Source organism: Phascolarctos cinereus, unplaced genomic scaffold, assembly GCF_003287225.1.
Source record: "Phascolarctos cinereus isolate Bilbo 61053 unplaced genomic scaffold, phaCin_HiC Scaffold_726;HRSCAF=1367, whole genome shotgun sequence".
Lineage (NCBI taxonomy): Eukaryota > Metazoa > Chordata > Mammalia > Diprotodontia > Phascolarctidae > Phascolarctos > Phascolarctos cinereus.
Genome location: NW_027556098.1, coordinates 29,379,777 through 29,402,458, shown reverse-complemented (window position 1 = coordinate 29,402,458; position 22,682 = coordinate 29,379,777). Strand labels below are relative to the sequence as shown.

The window sequence follows — 22,682 nt, the reverse complement described above, 5'->3', positions numbered from 1 at the left end:
ATTAATTGGAACCAACTCCAAAATATTTCTTACTTTTAAAATGCAGTCCCAGAATTAATTAATACAACTTGCAGAGACTCATAGAATCAAAGATGTAGAAGAGACTTCAGAGTCCATACAATCTCTCACTCTAAACAAGAATCCCTTCTTCAACATTCCTGATCGGTGATTATTCACCTCACACTAGAAGCCCTCTTGATAGAAAGCAAAGAAACTCAAAAGGAACATCTTTCAAATTTTTGGACAGCTCTAATTTTTGAAAAAGGCAGCTAGGTGGCATCGTGGATAGAGTGCTGAGCCCGAAGTCAGAAAGATTCTTCTTCCTTAGCTCAAATCTGGCTGTGTGACCTTAAACAAGTTACTTAACCCTCTTTGCCTCAGTTTCCTCATGTGTAAAATGAGCTGGAGAAGGAAATGGCAAGTTAATGAGAAGTTAATAGCAAGTCATTCCAGTATCTTTGCCACGAAAACCCCAAATGGGGTCATGAAGAGTCAGACATGACTGGAAAGTGACTAAACAACAATAAAAGCTTGAAAAGTTGTAGAGCTAAATTCTACCATCCTGTTCTTTTCAAACTCTAGCTTGCCCACTTCCAATGCACATGAATCTAAATATTCTTTCACATAGCAGTTTTCAAACACTTATAGATAATGACCAAGTCCTCTTCACCCACAACCCACCACCCACACAAGCCAATATCTCCTCAGTCAATATTCTCAATACTCTCAGCTTGAAGGGTCCTTCAGTTTGTAATGGGGGTCATCTGTCTACTGACAATTCCTCAAAGACTATAACAGACCATCTTAATTAGATGGCATGGCCAACCTTCTAATGCTAAGTAAGCCTCTCTGTACTTAGCTAGTCTAGCCCCAGACAAAAGATAGACAGCCATCTCCAAGCCCATATTAAAAACTTTTCCAGATTGGTTGTTGTTGTTCCTCAGTCATTCAGGCACGTCCAACTCTTTATGACCCCATGGAGCATAGCACTCCAACACTATCCATGGGGTTTTCTTGGCAAAGATACTGGAATGACTTGCCATTAACTTCTCCAGCTCATTTTACAGATAAGGAAACTGAGACAAACAGGGTTAAGTGACTTGCCCAGGGTCACACAGCTAGGAAGTGTCTGAGGTCAGATTTGAACTCAGGAAATAAGTCTTCCTGACTCTAGGTCTATCACTCTATCCAGTGTACTACCTATGCATTCATCCTTAAAGGCAGCTAAAGAATCTAGCAGATGAATAAGCAGAGGGAGTCCATTTATGACATGGAGATTGGCACATACAAAGGCATGTAAATGAGAGATGGAGTGCTGATTTCAGGGAACAGTAAGTAGTCCAGTTTGTCTGAATGTAGGATACATGATGGGGGAAATGTGTGGAAAGGAAGACTGGAGCCAGATTGTGAAAGGCTTTAAATGCCATACTAAGAAATCTGAATTTCTTAGAGGCAAAGGGAAACTACTAAAAGTTATTAAAAAGGTAAGTGAATAGCCAGACTTATGTTTTAGGATTGTGTGAAGAATGGAGTTGCTAGTAGTAAGGAGATCCATCATAAAACTAATGCAATAGAATAGAATTGAGGGGATGAGAAACTGAGCCAGGCTGGTGGTTCTATGAATAGTTAAAAGAGAAAATGTCCAAGAGATGTTTTGGAGAGAATATCCAGGAGGACAGAGTGATCAATGGTGGCAAAAGATAGAGAGAGGTGAAGAAGATTGAGGACTGAGAAGAGGCCATTGGATTTGTCAATTAGATCACTGATAAACAGAGGGAACCACTTCATTTTTTTAATGATGCCAGAGGCCAGATTGAAAAGGGTTGAGAAACAAGATAAACAGAAATAATGTAGTTAAAATTACAAGGGAAATGGGTAACTCGGGGGAAATATTTGCAGCAAGTTTTTCTGATAAAGGTTTCTATCCAAAATACATAAGGAGCTGATTCAAATTTTTAAGAACAAAAGTCGTTCCCTTATTAGTAAATGGTCAAAAGATACAAAGAGGCAGTTTTCAAAGGAAAAAACCCATATTATCAATAGCCATATAAAAATGCTCCAAATATCAAATAATTAGAGAAATACAAATAAAAGCAACTCTGAGCTTCCATTTCATACATACCAGACTGGCAACAATGACAGAAAAGGAAGATGACAAATGCTGGAGGAGCTGCAGGAAAATAGGTACAACAATGTTGGTGGAGCTGAGACTTGGTTCAGTCATGCTGAAGAGCAATTTGGAACTGTCTCCCAAAACTCACTAAACTGTACATACCCTTTGCCCTAGCAATACCACTACTAACTAGGCCTATACTTTGAAGAATTTTTTTTAATGATGAAAAGAATCCACATATATTAAAATATTTATAGCAACTCTTTTTGTAATGGAAAAGAACTAGAAACTTAAAAGGTGCCTATCAATTGGAAAATGACTAAATAAATTCAGGTATATGAATATAATTAAAAATTATTGTGGTATAAAAATTATAACATGGACACTTTCAGAGAAAACTAAGACCTATATGAACTGAGGCAGAATGAAGGAAGTAGAATCAGAGGAACAATTTAAACAGTTACAATATCATCAAGAAAAACAACTTTGAAAGACTTAAGAACTCTGATCATTGCAATAATAAACCATTATTCCAAAGGACCAATGAAGAAGCATGCTACCAATCTCCTGATAATCAATTGATTCAAAATGCACAATTAAACATATTTTTTTCACATGGACAATGAGAGAATTTGCTTCGCTTGACTATGTATATTGTAATACAAGCTTTTTCTTTTTGTGGTTGTTCAATTTGGGGAAGGGAGAGAGGTTGGAGAAAAAATAGATGCTTGTTAATTTAAAAAATTTTAAAGGAAAAAAGAATGAGAGAAGTGGAGTAAATAAGAATACAGAGCTTTTTCTAGGAGTTTGTAAAAAGGAGAAGCATAGGATAATAGCTTAAGGAGATGATATGATGGTATTAGTTTTTTTAAAGGATGATCTATGCATACTATGGACAGTGGGGAAATGAGTAAGGAGATAGGTAAAATTAGGAAAGAAAGAAAGAAGATGACCAAAGGGGCAAACTATCATTATTATTATTTTCAACATTCACTTTAATAAGATTTTGAATTCCAAATTTTTTTCTCCCTTCCCTTTTATCCCCCCTCCCCAAGACAGCAAGTAATCTAACATAGGTTCTACATGTACAATCTTATTAAACATATTCCCACATTAATCATGTTGTGAAAGAAGAATTAGAACAAAAGGGAAAAACCACAATAAAGAATTATTTTTAAAAAGGTAAAAATAGTATGCTTTGATCTGCATTCAGACTTCATAGTTCTTTCTCTCAATGTAGATAGCATTTTCCATTATAAGTCTTTTGAAATTTTCTTTGTATAAAATTTGTCAGTGTATTGCTGAGAAGAGCCAAGTCTATCGAAGTTGATCATTGCACAATGTTGCTGTTACTGTGTACAATGTTCTCCTGGTTCTGCTCACTTCACTCAGCATCAATTCACCTAAGTCTCAATTCATTTAAGTCTTTCCAGGTTTTTCTGAAATCTGCCTGCTCATCATTTCTTACAGCACAATAGTATTTCATCACATTCATATACCACAACTTGTGTTCAGCCATTCCCCAACTGATGGGCATCGTGTCAATTTACAATTCTTTGCCACCACAGAAAGAGCTTCTGTAAATATTTTTGTACATGTAAATCCTTTCCCCTTTTTGTGATCTCTTTGGGATACAGACCTAATAGTGGTATTGCTGGATCAAAGGGTATGGCACAGTTTTATAGCACTTTGGGCATAGTTCCAATTAGCTCTCCAGAATGGTTGGATCAGTTCACAACTCCACCAACAATGCATTAGTGTCCAGATTTTCCCACATCTTCTCCAACATTTATCATTTTCCTTTTTCTGTCATGTTTGCCAATCTGATATGTATGAGATGGTACCTCAGAGTTGTTTTAATTTGCATTTCTCTAATCAATAGTTATTTAGAGCATTTTTTCATGTGACTATATATAGCTTAAATTTCTTCATCTGAAAACTGCCTTTGACCATTTATCAATTGGGGAATGACTTGTTTTCTTATAAATTTGACTGAGTTCTATATATATATATTTTAGAAATAAGGCCTTTATCAGAAACACTAGAAGTAAAAATTGTTTCCCAGCTTTCTGCTTTCCTTCTAATCTTGGTTGCATTGACTTTGTACAATTTTTTTTTATTTAAGGTAATCAAAATTATCTATTTTGCATTTAATAACGTTCTCTACCTCTTTTTGGACTATAAATTCTCCTTCTCTATAGATCTGACAAGTAAACTATTACTTGCTCTCCTAATTTGCTTATGGTATCATCCTTTATGTCTAAATTCTGCACCCATTTTGATTTTATCTTGGTATATGATGTAAGATGTTGCTATATGTCTAGTTTCAGCCATACTATTTTCCAGTTTTCCCAGCAGTTTTTGTCAAATAATGAGTTCTTATCCCAGAAACTGGAATAGTTGGGTTTATCAAATGTAGATTACTATAGTCATTGACCACTGTGTCTTAGGTACCTAACCTATTCCACTGATTCACCATTCTATTTCTTAGCCAGTACCAAATAGTTTTGATGATTGCTGCTTTATAATATAGTTTTAGCTAGGCCAAAAGGGGCAAATTCTTGAAAGAGATGAGAGACTATGGGATCAAGGACACAGAAGAGGGTTTGACATTGGCAAAGTAAAGAGCTACCTCCTTATCAGAGTTTGGAACAAAGAAGATTCAGAGGAAAGGTTATGTCAAGGGTTGGGTTTTTTTAAGATATAAAATAGATGAAAGGGAGAGCTCATAAGTGTATGATCTCTGTTTTCTCGTTCAAGTAGTGGTGAAATCTTGGGGATTAATCAATTCAATTCAATAGATTCTAACATAAAATAATTGCCTTGTGGGAATGAGGATCTGTTTGAAACTGGGTAACATAAATTTATAGAATCTAGTAAGTACAGTTTGACCACTTTGTCCAGCATCATTCAGGAACAAGTTAAAAAGAGTGGAAATAGCAGTGGTAGGAGTAATCATGCTCTGGCTAAGCATGAATGGCAATAAGACAGGGAAGCAAAGATTCAAGCTTAGAAAGCAGTATACAATTGAATTGGTCAACTATAAGATCAAGATTGGAAAGAAAAAAAAGTGAAGCCAGAAAAAGGGGTAATATCCAAAGAGAGTATTGAGGAATGGAGGGACTAGAAGTTACACCAAGGATTAAAAATAGGTTCAAAAGGACTAAGGCACAGAAGGAAATGGAAGGATACCCAAATAGAAGAATTTCAAAGTTCTCAGTCATGGCAATGAAGCATGTATTGGGTTGTGGAAGCAGACAAAGCCCCTCCCATTGTAAAATATTAATAAAACATTTTTTTAAAATATCCAAGTCTGAAGCCTTTGGATTAATCTGAAAGAATCTTTATCAGTCTTTCCCTATCAATTATTTCATCACCTCTGACCAGCTGGGAGAAAAACCCTTAAGGGAAGTGGTCACAGAGAGATTTAATGGTTTTAAAGAAATTATTATCCAAGATTAACTTACTATTGTTCTGTTTTGATGAGTAAACTGTTAACTTTTACTTTACCCTGAGTTTCATAACTATATTTTAGCATATTGTTAAATTTCCCTCGTTCAAGATTCCTATAAATGATACTTCTAAAATGTCTTTTATTAGAGAGATATCCTAGGGCTTAAGGGTTCTTTCTAATTTTTGGCATTTCTCTCTAAAGCAGAACAATGAGATATTTTTGAGAAAAATGACAAATTTTTAAAATTTCTAGGTGGCATGGTCTAAAACAAAGAGTACATCAGCAATGTATTTATGCCACAAAAGGACAATGAGACCATGGGTTTGAGCATAACTGAGTCGAGCTTAGGTGAAGTTGTAAGATATAAGAGCTAAAGAGATTTATAAACTGAGAGGCCAAGGTGGGTGAGGGGACATAAAAATTGATGTCTCTAATTATAAGAAAAGGGATTGAGATGAAGAAAACTACAAAGCAGGTACAAGACTCCATTGAAGGAGCAACAGTGACTTCGGTGGGAGGAGGCGGGGTCTAGATTTATGATCAGAATCTGGATAGGATGATACATATAGATAGAGCAAACCTCTAAGAAGAAGTAGTTAGTGAGTGATGACATCAGGCATAAGTTCTGAAGATGGCAGTGGGGAGCAAAGAAGTATGCTTATTCCTTTTCACACTCCAATGTGTCTGGGTTATTAAAAAAAAAAGTGCATGCAGTAGTAGAGAAGGTGATCAGGGATATAACATCTTTAGGGAGAGGGGTTTAGGAAGGGCGGGCATCCAGGTCACTGTGAGTGCCTGAAAGAGAAGGACTAAAGGAAGAAAAATTTAAGATAAAGAGAAATTTATTAGCAATGGAATGGGGGTTCTAGAGGGTTTTTTGGAAGAAGCAAGTAAAGCTGGATAGGGGCTTCAAAGGAGGATGGCTAAGGTAGGTGGGTATGAGATAATGGGGAGTGGAAGCAGGTAGGTATGGTTTTCACTTGAGCAACTGTTATCATAGGGCTTAGAAGAGAAGAAAGTGTAAGTTTTCTAGGAACATGGTGGGAATGCTGCTGTACCTTTGGACTGGGGATCTCACCTTGTCCTAGTAAGAAGAGCTGATTCAGTGGTCTGAGTCCAACCAACTGGATTATACTTATGGAACTCCTATAGCCTAGTTAAGGCATATGATGACATAGGCATATGATTTCATTGATATGGGTAACTCTAACATGAGGAAATTCCCTCTAACAACATAGGTTGGCATTTGCTTTGCAACTTATTGTAACAACCTCTGGCAAAGTGTTGCCTAGCCATAAAGACCTTGGGAGTTGTAGCTTTTCCCTGCATGGCAAGAGAGGAAACCAGTGTGATAACAGCCCTCAAATGGAAGGGCAGAAGTTTTTCATGTATCACAAATGGTGGGAGTTTTGAGGAACCCTCAAAATACAATGAGGAGTAGAGAGAGGTCCTACAACAGTAGTCCTACTGTAGGGACCAGTGTCTGTGAAATCTTCAGTTTCCTTGTTCCAAACCATGAGAGATGACCTCTAAATGGACAAGCAGAGAGGTGTGTAACTATTTTTATCACAGGCATTTGCTCCAGTAGCAGGAATAGTAAGAGAAAAACAGGCAGGAGGAATGGGCAGTCTTTACTCTGCCCCTGCCTCACTTCCATTTAATTATGTTTTTTCATTCTGTTAAAGAATACATTTGCTGGGGTTTATATTATTTCCCATAAACACCTGTGGATGATCCTGCCCTTACGTTCATTACCTGGTGTCCCTTTGTTTGCACTATGAGGTTACAGTGGTAGCTACATAGGAGAGAGATAGCTTGCCTAGAGCAGGGCTTAGCCCCGCAGCCCATTGTCAATTTTGTTCACTAACTGGGGACATATAAACACAAGCCTTCCAAAGAGCAGAATTTCTAGTAACCCAGGCCATTTTTTAATACATCAGCACAATAGATGAGATCCTAAGCAAAACAAGATGTTGCATTATAATCTTAGCTGCCTAGGACACAAAGAGATCAAATAATTTGCCCAACTGTCACTCAGCCAGTATATGTCAAAAGCAGGATTTCTCTGAGGCAGTCTATCAACCACACCACAGCTGCCTCAGGTAGAATGTGGTAATTTAAAAAAAAAAATCTGTTCCTTTTACTTCTATGGGTATGATTAAATAACTATGTATGCAGTCCAATTCTGCGTAATTGACTGTTAAGCTATACTCCAGTAACTGAATGGACATGCAGTACAAAAGAAAAAGAACAGGATATTATCCGGGAGAGGTATGCATTATGAGTAGATAAATTTACATGTGGGGACCACACCCTTGAGTTATCACCTATGAGGCTGGGCTAGGGGATGGAGGGAGTCAGTTCTGAGAAAGAGAGTTTGTGTTTCCCTCTAGCACTCGAGGTTTGGGTGGAATATGAAGCTGCTGGAGTAAGCATAGAATTACCAGTATTTTGTCTTTATAGTTGTAAGGGATTAGGCAAAGGGCTCTGCCATTAAGAATGGGGCTGTCACTAAAGTAGTTCTGTTTAAGAGAAGATTTTTCAAATCTGTTTATTAAAAAACCCATAGATCTACCTGAAATGTCAGAGATCTCTGGAATTTTTGTTTTTAAGAAAGTTCTATGATTTTTAAAAACATTCTTTTCTTGGTTTCATTTTATTTTTGTGCTTCCTATTGGATTCCCTTTTGAATCAAACTATGGTTTCATTAAATTTCAAAATTATTTTAATGTTCCAATTTCATGATAAAACTAGAGTTTTTATTGCTGTCCTCTTAGGCATCCATATCTGATACATTGTCCATTGTGAGTATTATTTGAACTAAAATATATTTAATGACTTTATATGCATATTTATTAACTTTTAAAGTACAGATTATTTCATTCTTCATATTTGTATCCCCAATGCCTAGCACCTGCCTAACACATAACAGGTGCTTAATAAATTCTTGTTGATTTATTGAAGCATTTCAATTGAATGCTAATAAAGCACTTTTGATAATAAGAATAAGCAGTAAGGGCTAAAATATCAAGGAAACCCTGGATGGCCCTGGGAATTACTTGGGAGGGAATGAATGGGAAATCATTATTAAATGTTAAAAGGATACAGGAAGATGTAGCTTGTAAGTTACCTGAATCAGTAACATAATCTACTATGCCTAGAGAGATAAAAATTGGGGAGACTACACGGAAACTAGTAACTAAACTCCCCAATAAAAAAGAAGGGATGGAAATGAAATCCAAGACTCTTCTGCAAAGGGAGAAATTATCTGAATGTTCTGCGAAACCCATGTATAATAAAAATATGACATCTGGAGAAGAACAAGCTAGATAAAGGCCAGTATAAGGACTTAACTGTGCCATGTTATCAACCTTCCCTGGAGAGCTGCTAGGTCCATCTGGTCAGGGACCATTCAGGGCTGGGATAGGACTTGCTAATAGTGGATAGAACATATCACATCATTGGCAGTTGACTGAAGTCAAGAAACAGAGACTAATGAGCAGTCTCCAAGGACCGGCATTCAATCTGCTAGGCATTCTGAAATCAGAAGACTCTCATATCACTGTGTTGGAATAATAGCAGAAGCTGAAGAAGTAATTTGCCACTACAGAGAATCAGACAATTCCTCAATACATCCCAGTGAGCAGAGGAGAATCCCTGTAAGTTGGCACTGTGTAGGCAAGACTGCTGCAGAGGCTAATTAATGGTCAAGGGAGCAATGAAGTCAGAAGCAGATGGTATGAGGAAGTCCCCAGTAAGCACTAGACTGATAATTAACAGGTAGTGACTGGCAGCTAACTGGACATCTGATTGGACTTGAGAGAGTGAAACAGTGGATTCTCTGTAACAAGCTGTTGGACGCTCTAAAATGAATCCAGGGGGAAAGTGATGTCAAAAAGAAAGAAGTTAGAAAAACTCCTTCCAAAGTACCTTTGAATGGAGGGATTATATATGTGTGAACATCTCCTGGTCACCTAGATTTTTAGACAGGAGGTCAGAGAAAGCCCCATCGAGAAATGGAAATATGTATGGAAGCATTCTAATTAGTCTAGGGCTCCACAGACCACTTCAGATAGATTTCAAGGAGCTTGTGAACTTGGAACTTTTAATATTTTAATAACTATTATTTCTATATAATTGTTTTCCTTGGTAATCCTTTGTATTTTATTTTGAGCATTAAAAAAAAACATTATTCTAAGCAGGAATTCATAGGATTTGCCACACTGCCCAAAGCATCTATGACAAAAAAAAAAAGGTTAAGATTATCCCTCATTTAAAGAAACAAAGGACCGTGGAATAAGAGGTCACAGCAGCTGAAATGCAAGAGTTCCACCAACAGTGAGCAACCAAACAGCAAAAGCTGCCTTCTGTGACAAATATGCACCTGCTGTCTGTCCATGCACATACTGAGTGAGGTCAAAAGGATGATAAAGCCATCAGTTTATCAGAAGCTGAGTGAAAGTGGAAAGAGGGATGCGTTTGGAGAATGGGATCACTCCTGACCCTGAAGATCCTAAGCCTAACTTCACCACCAATTCTTCTTCATGGGGCCTTTCCCCTGGGACTCATAGGAAGGACCTAAGGCAGAAGTGATAATGAGTACTAAAAGTGTCAGGTATCTTAGTTTACAGGACAGAGGATCTCAAGTGATCTCTGCATTGTAGTTGTTCTGTAAGAGAAATTTATCTCAAAAAATACCTCTATAGCAGAGGTTCTTAACTTTTTTGAGTCATAGACCTCCTTTTGGCAATTTGGTGAAGCCTGTGGACCTCTTTTCAGAACAAAGTTTTTAAATGCATAAAATAAAATGTTAGATTTCAAAGTAAAACATTCATATTGAAACATAATCACCATAATATTTTTAAACCTCACTAATGGACTCCAGGTTAAGAAGCCCTGCTTTATAGTCTATTCAGGGGCTAAGAGGCTATAGAATAAGTAAAAACCAACTAAACCTGGGCTACCTCAGTGCAAATGAAGCTCTTTAAGGAAATTGTGGGTGTCAGCAAGATGGTTGCTATCTTGGTTCTAATATAGATCATTTTAGTCCATTTAGTCCTAGAAGGAACTTCTTTTAAAAAAAATTTTTCTTTTTAAATTTTTAAAAACATATTGCATTAATATCATTGGCTTCTGCCGCAACTACATTTTTCACTGTATCCTTCCCCCACCTTCTTTCTAGAAAGACAAATACGAAATTGAGTCTTGGGGATAAATGTGTCATGGACTGACCTCTCCAAATTTATTATTATTTTCTCTTTACAGGAATGAAGTAGAAAATTCAATTGGTGTAGTTGTAACAGTACAAGGACATGAATAATTAGCTAAACAATATTCTGAATTGCAACCCCAGTTTCTTGACCTTAAATTCCTTATTGGTCTCCCAAGAACATGATAAAGCCAAAAAAAAAAACCACAATAGAAGTGCACTAACATTTCCAAATAGATCAGTTCTAACAGTCTTGGCACTTTGTTGGCACCTACCTACCATGAAAATAAATCCCCTCCATTGAATTTATGCGGGAAAAATAGTGATCTGCTAATGTTGTGGATAGTAATTCAAGTGAAACTTCTATAAGATAAAAACAAGAATTTAATTTGCCTGTGAACATCTTTCCAATCTTGTTCTAGTTAATACCTTTTTTCTCTATGTTGTTCTTTATGACTCTCTATCCCCCAGGTGAACTTCATGAGATTTTCATTCAAAGCACTAGCCCCTCTATTTATCTTATTTGGAAGACACCCTAAATAAATAATAGCACTTATCTCAAAGGGTTATTGTGAGGGTCACAGGAGACAATATATGTACAGGGTTTTGTAAACATCAAAGTGCTATCAGTTATTATCATTTATATTATATTATTATTATATATCAGTTATTATTATTTCAATTTCTTTGAGTACATTTAGTAAACTCAGTGGTACCTATATATGTTGGACCCAGAGCAAGAGTTTGGGGTGTCAGATATTTAAGCTGAAAGGAGAAGGTTAGGAAAGGGAGTCTTCCTAAATGAAAGCAGAAAGGGAGGAGAGAGAATTAAAAGATTGGTTAACAAAAAAAGGAGATTTTTTTTTCAAGCTGTACATATACCAAAAAACAATTGATATGAATATACAAACTAATTAAACTTGTGGTTAAAACCAAACATAAAATGAAAATCAATCCATATTTCAAAAAATTTTGCTGCATATCTTCCTTGCTGTGATTTATACAATATATCTCTCCCAACCACCCCCTACCACAATTTCCTTTTGGAAAGTGAAAAACACAAAGCAATCATCTATTTTGGTTTATGGATATGATCATGCATTGTACACTGAATGTTTACAATTCAGTTCAATTTTTCTTTTTTTACACAATATTATCTTATAACCATTTTTAACCAACTTATGATCTCATTTGTGTAGGAAAATCCCAGTGAGGAAACTCCTTCTACTAATTCAGATCAATAACTGATCTTCAACCTTTTCCCTTTCTTGGTTCCTAAGATAATTTAAAATAAGTCAGATACTTAGCTATTCTCAGCAAAACAATGATCCAAGACAATCCCAAAGGACTCATGATGAAACATTGTACCGGCCTCCAGAGAAAGAACTGAAATTGTCTGACTACAGACCAAAGCATGCTATTTTTCACTTTCTTTTCTTTCTTTCTTTCTTTCTTTCTTTCTTTCTTTCTTTCTTTCTTTCTTTCTTTCTTTTTTGTTTGTTTGAATCTTCTTGTACAAAATTACTAAAATGGAAATGTTCTACTTGAATGCACATGTATAACCTATATCAGATTGCTTAATGTGTCAGGGAGTGGGGAGGGGAGGGAGGGAGGGATAGAATTTGGAATTCAACTTTAAAAAAACAAATATTAAAAATTATTTTAACATATAATTGGAGGAAAATATTACAAAAAATAAAATGTCATATAAAATTTTCAAAACTTAATTTTTTTTCTATTTTAAATAAAGTGCCAGCAGCTATATGGTAGATAGAATGGAATGAAACTGGATATACTTTGAAAAAAATTAGGGGGGTTACTGAAATTGTCCAAAGGGCCTGAAATATAGCTATGGCCATGTGGGTGGAGAGAAGGCCATGAATTCAAAAGATGCTATGAATGTAGAAGATCATAAAATCATAAATCTAGTATTGGACTGGACTTCAGAGTCCATCTTATCCAACCCCCCAACATTAAAGTTGAGAAAAATAAAGTCCTGGGGAAATTAAGTGATTTTTTTCAAGGAAGAAGGAAGGAAGGAAGGAGTGGTACATTCATGGGATAAGGAAAAATTGAGAACAAGCAGACCAGAGTTGAAATTGTGTGCTGGAGAACTGAATATGATTGGATAGGCAGCATGGGAATAGACTCTGAAGAACTTTTAAAAGTCTGGAGAAGTTATTTACCCCAATGCTGCAGAAGATGGACATTCACACAGATGTAAGACAAAGTTATAAAATCAGACTGTCCAGCTGTCAGCTAAAGGACTCTGCTGAAAGCAAATGAATTATTGATTTCTCTTGCTGATAAGAGTACCTGCAGGTTGCCTCTAAAGACATAACTAGCCCAGAGTTCTGGGTTTATGTTTTCAAACTAGCCCTCATACTGCAAAGCTAACTGTATTGTCAAGAGGGAAAACTAGCTAAGGCTTCTTTGTGACAGAGCACTGAAATATAGAGATGCCCAGTTACTTGGGTGGCTTTCCTTCTGTGGCAATGTTAGGGATCTCCTCTTTCCTGTTTCTCTGAAAAGTTTCATGCTGTGGACTGTACTAGAAACTGTCTTAAGGCATTATATACTCTACAGAGCTTCTTAAACTTTTTCCACTCAAGAACCCTTTAGCATTTCTTAAACCGTGGGTTGCAACCTCATATGTGGGATCATGACCCACAGTGAAGTAGCATACCTCTCACAGGGCAGGGAGAGATTAGGTAACGAGGTCACTGAGAGGTGTCCTCAAAAATATCTCATTCACCTGTATCAAAAGTTATAAAGTAAACCAGTTTGAAAAAATTCAAAGAAAAGATATGTAGGATTCCAGGGACTGAAACTCAATGTTGGCTCAAGGGGGACAGGAGACCTTAAAAATAGGGAATTCTGATGACATTATCACAAATAATTTCAGTAAGGAAGATAATTGTGGGAGGAGGTACTATCTAAAGACACTGGTGTTCAATGGAGAATTCCGATTTTAAAATGACATCTAATAAAGATGAAGTATGTGAATACAAAAGAGCAAAACAGTACCAAGAAAATAATGTCAGGAAAGTTAAAGTTCAGATGACATTTATGAGAAATGCTAAGGGCAATTTTTTAAGTCTTAAAAAAACAACTATGTGGGGGACAACCAGAAGAACAAGAAAGAGATAGGACTACAGATTGAAGTTAAATGAGATGGTGATTTTTTAAAAAGCAAAACTTCTCAATTCTTATTTATTTGTGTTTTCTCAACCGAGAAAAATTATCTTCTTAATGAATGCTCAGAATTCAAGGGAAATGAAATGGGGGAGAATGAATCTACTTGCCTTCATTTAGAGAGGAGGAGAAGGAGGGGGGAGATCTTTCAATTCAGTTCAGTTTAACATTGAATCCTGGAAAATATTTAAGCAAGATTCTTAAACAAATATTTTGTGAGCATTTTAAAAGTAAAGCAGTAATTGAGATGAAGAATTTGAATAAAATTTAGCAAAGTGGCCATGTAACATATTACAAAAATTATTTAGTATGACCAGATTGAATTTACACCAGGAATAGAGAAATGTTTCAATTTTAAGAAAACTTTACACAAAACAGACCATATAAATAATAAAAAACACATGATTATGTCAATAGATATGAAAAGTATTTGTCAAAATATATGTCTTTATGGTTAAAATTATTAAGAAACATTGAAACAAGCAGACCTTTCTTTAATATGATAAATAGTAGCTATCTTAAATCAAGACTTAACATTATCTATTATGATTGGACTATGCTAATATAATTATGAGAATGTTATCTAAAGTAATTTATAAAATTATTATAAATTTTAAAATTATTTATTTATATTTATGTTATAATTTTATTAATATTTTATTTGTATTTATAATATAAATATTATGTTATGTTTATATTATAAATTATAAAATTATTTATAAAATTATTGTCACACAAATCAAATGATCTGAGTTAATTTACACAACATGACAAAAATAAATAAAATAAAATTCACCCAGAGGAACAAAAGACCAAGAATCTCAAGGGAAATCATGAAAAATAAAATAGAAAATAAGTGGTTCTAACAATACCAAAACTGAAACTATACTACAAAATATAATCATTAAGCTATTTAGTATTAGTTGAGAACAGAAAAGTTGATCAATAGAACAGGTTAAGTAAACAAGAACTGGGGTAATGGAAAATAGTAGCATAGGCTTCAATAAATCCATGAAGACCAGCTGCTGGGGTAAATACTCCCTACTTGACAAAAACTGCTGAGAAAATTGGAAAAAAAGACTAGAACAAATTAGATTTATACCAACATTTCACACCAAATACCACAATAAATTCATATAGATATATAACCTAAATATAAAAAGTCATATCAGAGAGGCTGAGAAAGAAAGAAAATAATGAGTAAAAAGAAAATGGAGGAAAATTCACAAATAATTATAACTCTGAATGTGAATGGGATATTTATAGCAGCTCTCTTTGTGGTGGCAAAGAACTGGAAATTATAGGGATCCTCATCAACTGGGGAATGACTGAACAAGTTTGGGTGTATGGTTGCAATGGAATACTACTGTGCTATAAGAAACGATAAGCCCGATTGTCTTAGAAAGGCATGGAAAGACTTGCATGAAATGATGAAGAGCAAAGTGAGCAGAACCAAAAGAACACTGTATTCAGTAACAGCAATATTGTTTTAAGAATGATTTTGAGTGAATAAGTCATTTTGACTATTATAAATACCCAAATTAGCTATAAAGGACATATGAAGAAAAATGCTATCTGCATCCAGAGAAAGAACTGATAAATAGATGTATAGAATATTTTTACATATAGATAAATAGGTGTGTGTAAATATAGGTAAATAAATATATTGGTAAATGGTGTGTGTGTGGGTGTGTGTATCTATTTGTGTTTAATGATAGCCATTTCTAGGGCAGGGGTGGGGGGAGGGAAGAAAAAAATAAAAGAAATTTACATAATAACTTTGTTTAATATTTGGAGGGAATAGCAAGTTGTACATGACAGATTTGCAGATTCATGTGCAATCATCTTTTTTATTATACTGTCTTATGGAAATGCTTGTTCCATGAATTAAAAATAAAATAAATTTTAAAAATAAAAAGAAGGGCTTAGAAGGGTGGGCATTTTAATGTACACGGTGGAGATGGGAAGAGGCCCAACCATTTTGGAAACCAATTTGCAACTGTACCCCAAAAGTTACTAAACTGTGCATACCTTTTGATTCAGTGATACTACACTGATATATTCCAAAGAGGTCAAAGATAGAGGGAAAGGATCTACATGTACAAAAATATTTATAGCATCATTTTTAATTGCAGTAAAGAACTAGAAACAAAATGGGTTTTATCATTTGGCAATAGCTCAACAAATTGTGGTATGTGAATGCAATGGAAAAATTACAAAATGACATAAGGGACAGATCCAGAGAAACCTGATAACATTTACAGATGCTAATATAGAATGAAATGAGGAGAACTAGGAGGGTAATTTGCACAAAGATTATAATAATATAAAGGAAAACAACTGTGAAATACTTAACAACTCTGGTCAATGCAATGACCAATCACCAATTCAGAAGGTCTGTGATAAAGCATCCTTCCTACCTCTTGGTAGAGAAATGATGAACTAGAAGTACAGAAATGAGACCTAAATTTTCCAGCCATGGATATTAAGTTTGTTTTGCTGAATTATTTGTATTTGTTTTAGGGACAAAATAGATACAGTTGTGGGCATTTGAGTAGTGGTGGTGATGGAAAAAAAAGGAAAGAGAAAGGGGAAAGAGGGGAAGTAAGGGGAAAGAGAAAGAAAGGAGGTGGAAAGAGAGGAGAGGGAAAAGAGGGGAGGGAAGGGGAGGGATTAAAGAGGAGAGGATTCATTGAAAATAAGTCATGCCAGACATTTCCTTTCTTGAACAAGGGCTATTAGGCTAGTAGATCAGGAAAATGTTCTAGACGTAATATATCTAGATGTCTGCAAAGCACCTAATAAAAAAAAAAGTCTGATATCCTTATGAAAAAGATGGGGAATTGTGGGGTAGATGATGTCACAGTTAGGTATAGTTAGAACTGAATGAATGACCTGATCCAAAAGATACTGATTCCTGAGTGAAGAGACTTCTCTAGTGAAGTGTCACTGGGTCAGTCCTTGATCCTATAATATTCACCATTCTTATCTATGACTTGGATTTAAAAAAATAGATGGCATGCTCAGCATATTTGTAGGTGACAGGAATTTGGAGGGATAGCTAATGTATTAGTTAACTGAGTCAGGATCCAAAAATCTGACAGATTGGAGTGATAGAGATGGGCCCAATCTAATAAAATGAAATTTAGTGAAAATAAATGAAAAGTCCTACACTCAGCTTTAAAAAATCAGCTGCACAAATAGAGAACGGAGAGATTGCAGTTAGAAAACAGCACATGTGAAAAAATAAAACTGGAGGTTTTAATGAACAGGGAGCTATATATGAGTCAACAGAGTGATATAGAAACTCCCAGAAAAGCTAATGTAATTTTCTGCAATAACAAAAATATAGTGCCCAAACAAAGGGAAGTGACAGTAATCGCCTCAGTTCAGACTTCATCTGTTCTGGATGCCATATTTAAGAAAGATATTGGACTGCTGGGATGTGTTCAAAGAAAGGTGACCAGGATGAGGAGGGAGTCTGAGATCATATAATAACAACAGCTGATAAAGTACTTTAAGGTTAACAAAGAACTTCACACATATTAGCTCATTTGATCATTACAATTAGTTTGTGAGACAAGTTCATTTTATAGATGAGATAACTTCCTCAGAGAAGCTAGCAAGTATGGGAGGTAGAATTCAAACTCTAATATAACTTAATTCTAAATCCAAAACTCTATCCACAATACTATGCCAACTACAAATCTAAGTAGTCTTTCTAGAAATTAACCACGTAAATTAAGCCTTTTAAGCAAAATCCTCCAACTAAGTGAATCAGCCACAGCTGAAGTGGAGTCACACTCATAAGCATGCTTTTGGATGACTAGAGGAGGAGGAGAGGTTTGCGATGTCTCTGTAAAAATTAAAAAGAAAAAATTTATACCAATTTCAGTATATACAATATTGAAAAACACTAGTCATAGAATCCTCATATGTAAAACAGGGCTAATAGTACTTGTCCTGACAGAGGGTAATAGTTAAGAGACTTGGCCTCCAAGCCAAGAAGACATGGGTTCAACGTCTCCAACATATATTAGTGTGTGTCCATGAAAACTCTCTAGACACTTCCCTAAGGCTATAAAGTGCAGAGAAGATGACAACATGCCTTGGTATAGAAGGCCCAGGAATTGTCTATACCAATGAAATCCCAGGTCTTAGCCTCTACCCCTTAATACTTTCACCATCCTACTTCAATGGTTGTTAGTATCAAATGAGAGACAGTCTATAAAGTGCTTTATAAAATCTAAAAACTATAAAATCTGTTGTTAATTACTATTAGAAAATTATATATGCTGGAGGAAAAAGGCAGAGACTAGAAAGTACACACAATGGAAAGAAACAGAAGGATATAATAACAGAATAAGTAGATTAAAAAGGGAACAGAACAAAATAAAAAGTGAAGCAGAAAGAAGGCTGAATGAATGTATGAACAGAACATCACAAAATTTCAGGTCAGTAAAGCCAAGGAATGTATATCAGCATTTGAAGGGATAATTCCAATTGTGCCTTTTGGGGATATTAAAGCTCTGGCAGGGAGGGAGTGACAAAGAGAAAGGAAAAAGGAAGATGAATACATATTTTTAGGTTGAAAAGCGACTGCTGAGAATTTACAGTAATAAAAGAAATCCCATAAACCAAGAGTTTCTGAACAAAACACAAATAAACATTTAAAACGAGCACATTTCTGGCTGGCCCTACATGATATCTTTTGCTTTTTTCATTACCTACATTTCTTCTCTCTTCCTTTCCAGAAAACTGTCCCTCATAACACACAATAAAAAAATGGGATGGGAGAGAGATTCAGCAAAACTAACCATTATTAATGAAAAACATCTGATACTATATGTCATATTCTACACCTATAGTCTCTCACCTCTTTAAACAAATGGTGGGGACGTACATTACTCTATGTCTTCTCTGGGGCCAAACCTAGTCACAATAAATTTTGTAGCATTTAGATTTAGGGGGTTTTTTTGTGTTGGTTGTTATAGTTATTGTGTATATTTCCCTAATTCTGCTTACTTCACATTATATCTGTTCACCACATTAACCATCTCTAACAGCACAGTAATACCCCATGACATTCAAGCACCACAATTTGTTTAGCTATTCTGCTACCGATTGGCATCTACTTTGTTTCCAGATCTTTGTTATTCCAAAAAGCGCAACTGTAAACATTTTGGGTCATGTCGGATCTTTATTTTTATCACTGACATCCTTGGAGTATATCCCTAGCACTGAGACATCTGGGTCAAAGAATACATATATATTTTAGTCACTTTCTTTGTAAAATCCCCAATTGCTTTACTGGTTAATTCTTTTCAATGGCACATTAGATAGCCTTAGGTGATATGCCCTATAGAAATCAGGAATGCTTGGGGAGGTTATCTTACAGAAAATCCCTATGTAATAGAGAAACTTAACTACATGGGAAAATCATCTGGTCAAGAAAGTCAGATGGAAACGTTAAACATCTCAGGTACAGGTCTTCCCTCTGTCTCCCCTTAAACACACACACATACATACACACACACACACACACACACACACACACACACACACACACACACACTACAGGACACATAATGTCCTAGATATACCCGATTTGCTGAGTCCAGAAAGGACCTTAAGAGAGCTTTAGGGTTTGTTCCTTATGATATTTTGCTTTAAACAGCCTTAATCTGAAGCTCTCTTTTTCGTAGAGCAGGGGCTATAGAAATATTCAATCTAACCAACATAAATGATGACTACAATAACATAAATGAAAACAACACTAAAAAGAGTCAGACTCCAATTATTTGCAATGACTAATCCCAGTTCAGAGAGGATATAATGAAACAAGTTTCTTGCTCTCAGGCTACTGGTACAAAACGTACTGGTACAATATTAGTTGTGGTTGCAGTGTTGGTCACTTTTATATAACCATCTTTCTTTGATACAACAGAGAGTTCAGTGGGGATGGAGTGTATATCAGGAAATGACTCTGGTTGAAAAACAGCTCTTTTTGAGCTCCTCTGTCAGGACAAGCATCATAGGATCATACATTTGAAATTGGGAGAGATTTAAAGGATTCATCATGTCCAACCCCTTTATTCTACAGATAAAGAAACGGAGGCTCAAGGAGCTTAAGTGACTTGCCTAACATGACAGAGGTAGGAACCTGGAAACTCTCACTCCAAATACAATACTGTTTCAATAGAATCAAAACCTAAAACAAAAAAATATAATATACCTTGAAGGAATCATCAAGAACAAAAAAAAAAGTCACCTGGTCAAAATTTTTTCACAGAAGCATTTTATGTAACTACAAAAAATAAAAGCAATGTAAGTGGCCAACAATGGGGCATGGTTAAATAAACTGCAACGAATTAATGTGATGAAACATTATAATTCCATTAAGACCAGCAAGTACATGGAATACAAAGAAATCTGGAATCTTACAAAATACAAAGCATAAAAAAAAAACCATAACCAGAGGAATGGAGTGCATATTAATTGTGACAATACAAAAGGAAAAGTGAATAGACAAAAAATTTGTGATGAGAACTCTAAGTGACTAAACACTGTTGGGCTACCTCATGTATTCAACTTGACCAATTAACTGTAAATACTTACTAAGGAAGCTTAGTTGGTTGTTTCAGTGTTCATTTCTAAATCCTTAATAAAACATTTAATTAAAATGCAGTTCTCAATCTCAAATGCAGTTAGTCTGTTTTTGTCAATAGCAAGTTAAAAAAAAAAAAAAGGTATATCTGTCCAAGCCTCACTCCAAAGTGGAAAACCCAAGATTAGGGGTAGGGATGGAGTTCAGGTACTCTACATATAACAGCTAATAGCTAACATTTATACAGTGCTTCCTATGTTCCAGGCACTGTGCTAAGTGCTTTACAATTATTATCTCATTTGATTCTAATAACACCCTGAGAAGTAGGTGCTATTATTATCCCTATTTTACAGCTAAGGAAACTGAAACAAACAGAAGTTAAGTGACTTGCCCAGGGTCACACAACTAGTAAGTATTTGAGGTAAGGACTTCTTGACTGCAGGTCCAGCATTCTAGCCATTGCACTGCCTAGCTACCTGAGAGATTTTATAAAAGCCTCAGAAAACTCCAGAGTCAGAGATGTCCATTAATTACTCCACTGACTAAAAATACTTTTTTTTTCCAATTCACCTCACACATATGATAAATACTCATTACCCAAAGGACAAAACCATCTTGTGTCACTGTTAAATGAATGCAAGTTGGTGAACACTTGCTAGTATCTATTCAAAAAGTACCTGGGATATTCAACAGTCTCTTATAAATACATAGAGTACTTTTCTCAAGTCTGATTTTCCAAATCGCATTACTGAATATTCCTCTATTTCATTTTGATTGAATTAAATAAATTCTGATCTATAAATCACTACATGAAAGTCTCTGTGTCAGGAACACACTCCAGACCTCTAGAATCTATTAAGAAGATCTGGATTTGAACACACTATCTGTCATTTAATACCTGTTCTACCTTGGGTAAGCTGCTGAATTTATATGGTGCTAATTTCTTCACCTATAAAATGAGAAGATTAGAGACTAGATAACTTCTTAAGTCTCTTTCTGTGTACACAACAATTACGATACAAGCCAGATTGTGTCAGAAGTGAGAAACACACCCCATGACCACAGTTCAAAGTAGAGAGAGATATGTCTCACTGGGGAAATTAGAGGGTTTAGATTTCAAAGGAACCTGAACTAATCTAACCTCCTTGTTTTACAGATGTAGACATGAAGAACAAGAAAAGTTAAGTGACTTACTCTAGGGCACACAAAGTTAGTGGCAGAGCCAGATTTTGATCCCAGCTCCTCAAATTCCAAATTTAGGGTTCTTTCCACATTACCATGAAGCTCCATAGAAGACGTAACAGGTGAGCTACGCACCTTGAAATATGGCTGGGATTTGGATTGTTGTAAATAAAGTTCTTTCAGGTACATATTGGACTAGAGGTCGCTGAGGCCCCTTGCAATTCAAATTCTATGAAAATCCTGTGAAAGATTTAAGCATAAGGAATACCACAGGCAAAAGCACAGAAGCAATTATGTAGGTTATTTTTAGGGGAGCACTGGGCAATAAATTTGGAAAGACAGGTGAAGGCAACAATATAAAGGCCTTTTATGCAAGGGTGAGGGATAAACACTTCATTATTTTTTTCAATTTATGAAATAAAACAAATATTCCATAACATAATATAATTTTTTTAAATTAATATGAAGAATACAGAGAAACACAGAAAAAAACTTAGATTACTTGATTCAAAGAAGGAGTAAAAACAATACATTCAATAGCTACAATAACATAAATGGATAGAATCAAAAACCAAATACTTGGAAATTATAATGACCAGGCCTGGCCCTGAAGATGAGAAGAGGAAGTACACCATTCTCCCTTCTCTGCAAATACGGGGGTCTATGGATATGCAAAACTGCATATACTGTCAGACTGGGTGGACCTATTGATGAGTACTGGTTAACTGCCTTTTATCTCTTTTTTTTTCATTTCTTATTAAAGAAGACTTGCTCTCTGGTGCAAAAAGAGGAAAGGATATGTTTAGAAATTAAGGTAATGCAAAAACAGTACCAATTTCTTTTTAAAAAATGAGTGATTCAGATGAGAAATAGTGAAAACACAACTAAGGTGGTAGGAAAGAAGAGAGAGAAGGAGGCATTG

The 22,682-nt window shown here is 35.4% G+C and overlaps 1 protein-coding gene across 1 annotated transcript in view; it reads right to left on the bottom strand.

Annotated features, from left to right (window-relative positions):
• OCA2 (OCA2 melanosomal transmembrane protein) overlaps positions 1–22,682 on the bottom strand; it is a 542,641-nt gene that overhangs the window by 238,757 nt on the left and 281,202 nt on the right. The window lies entirely within an intron of this gene.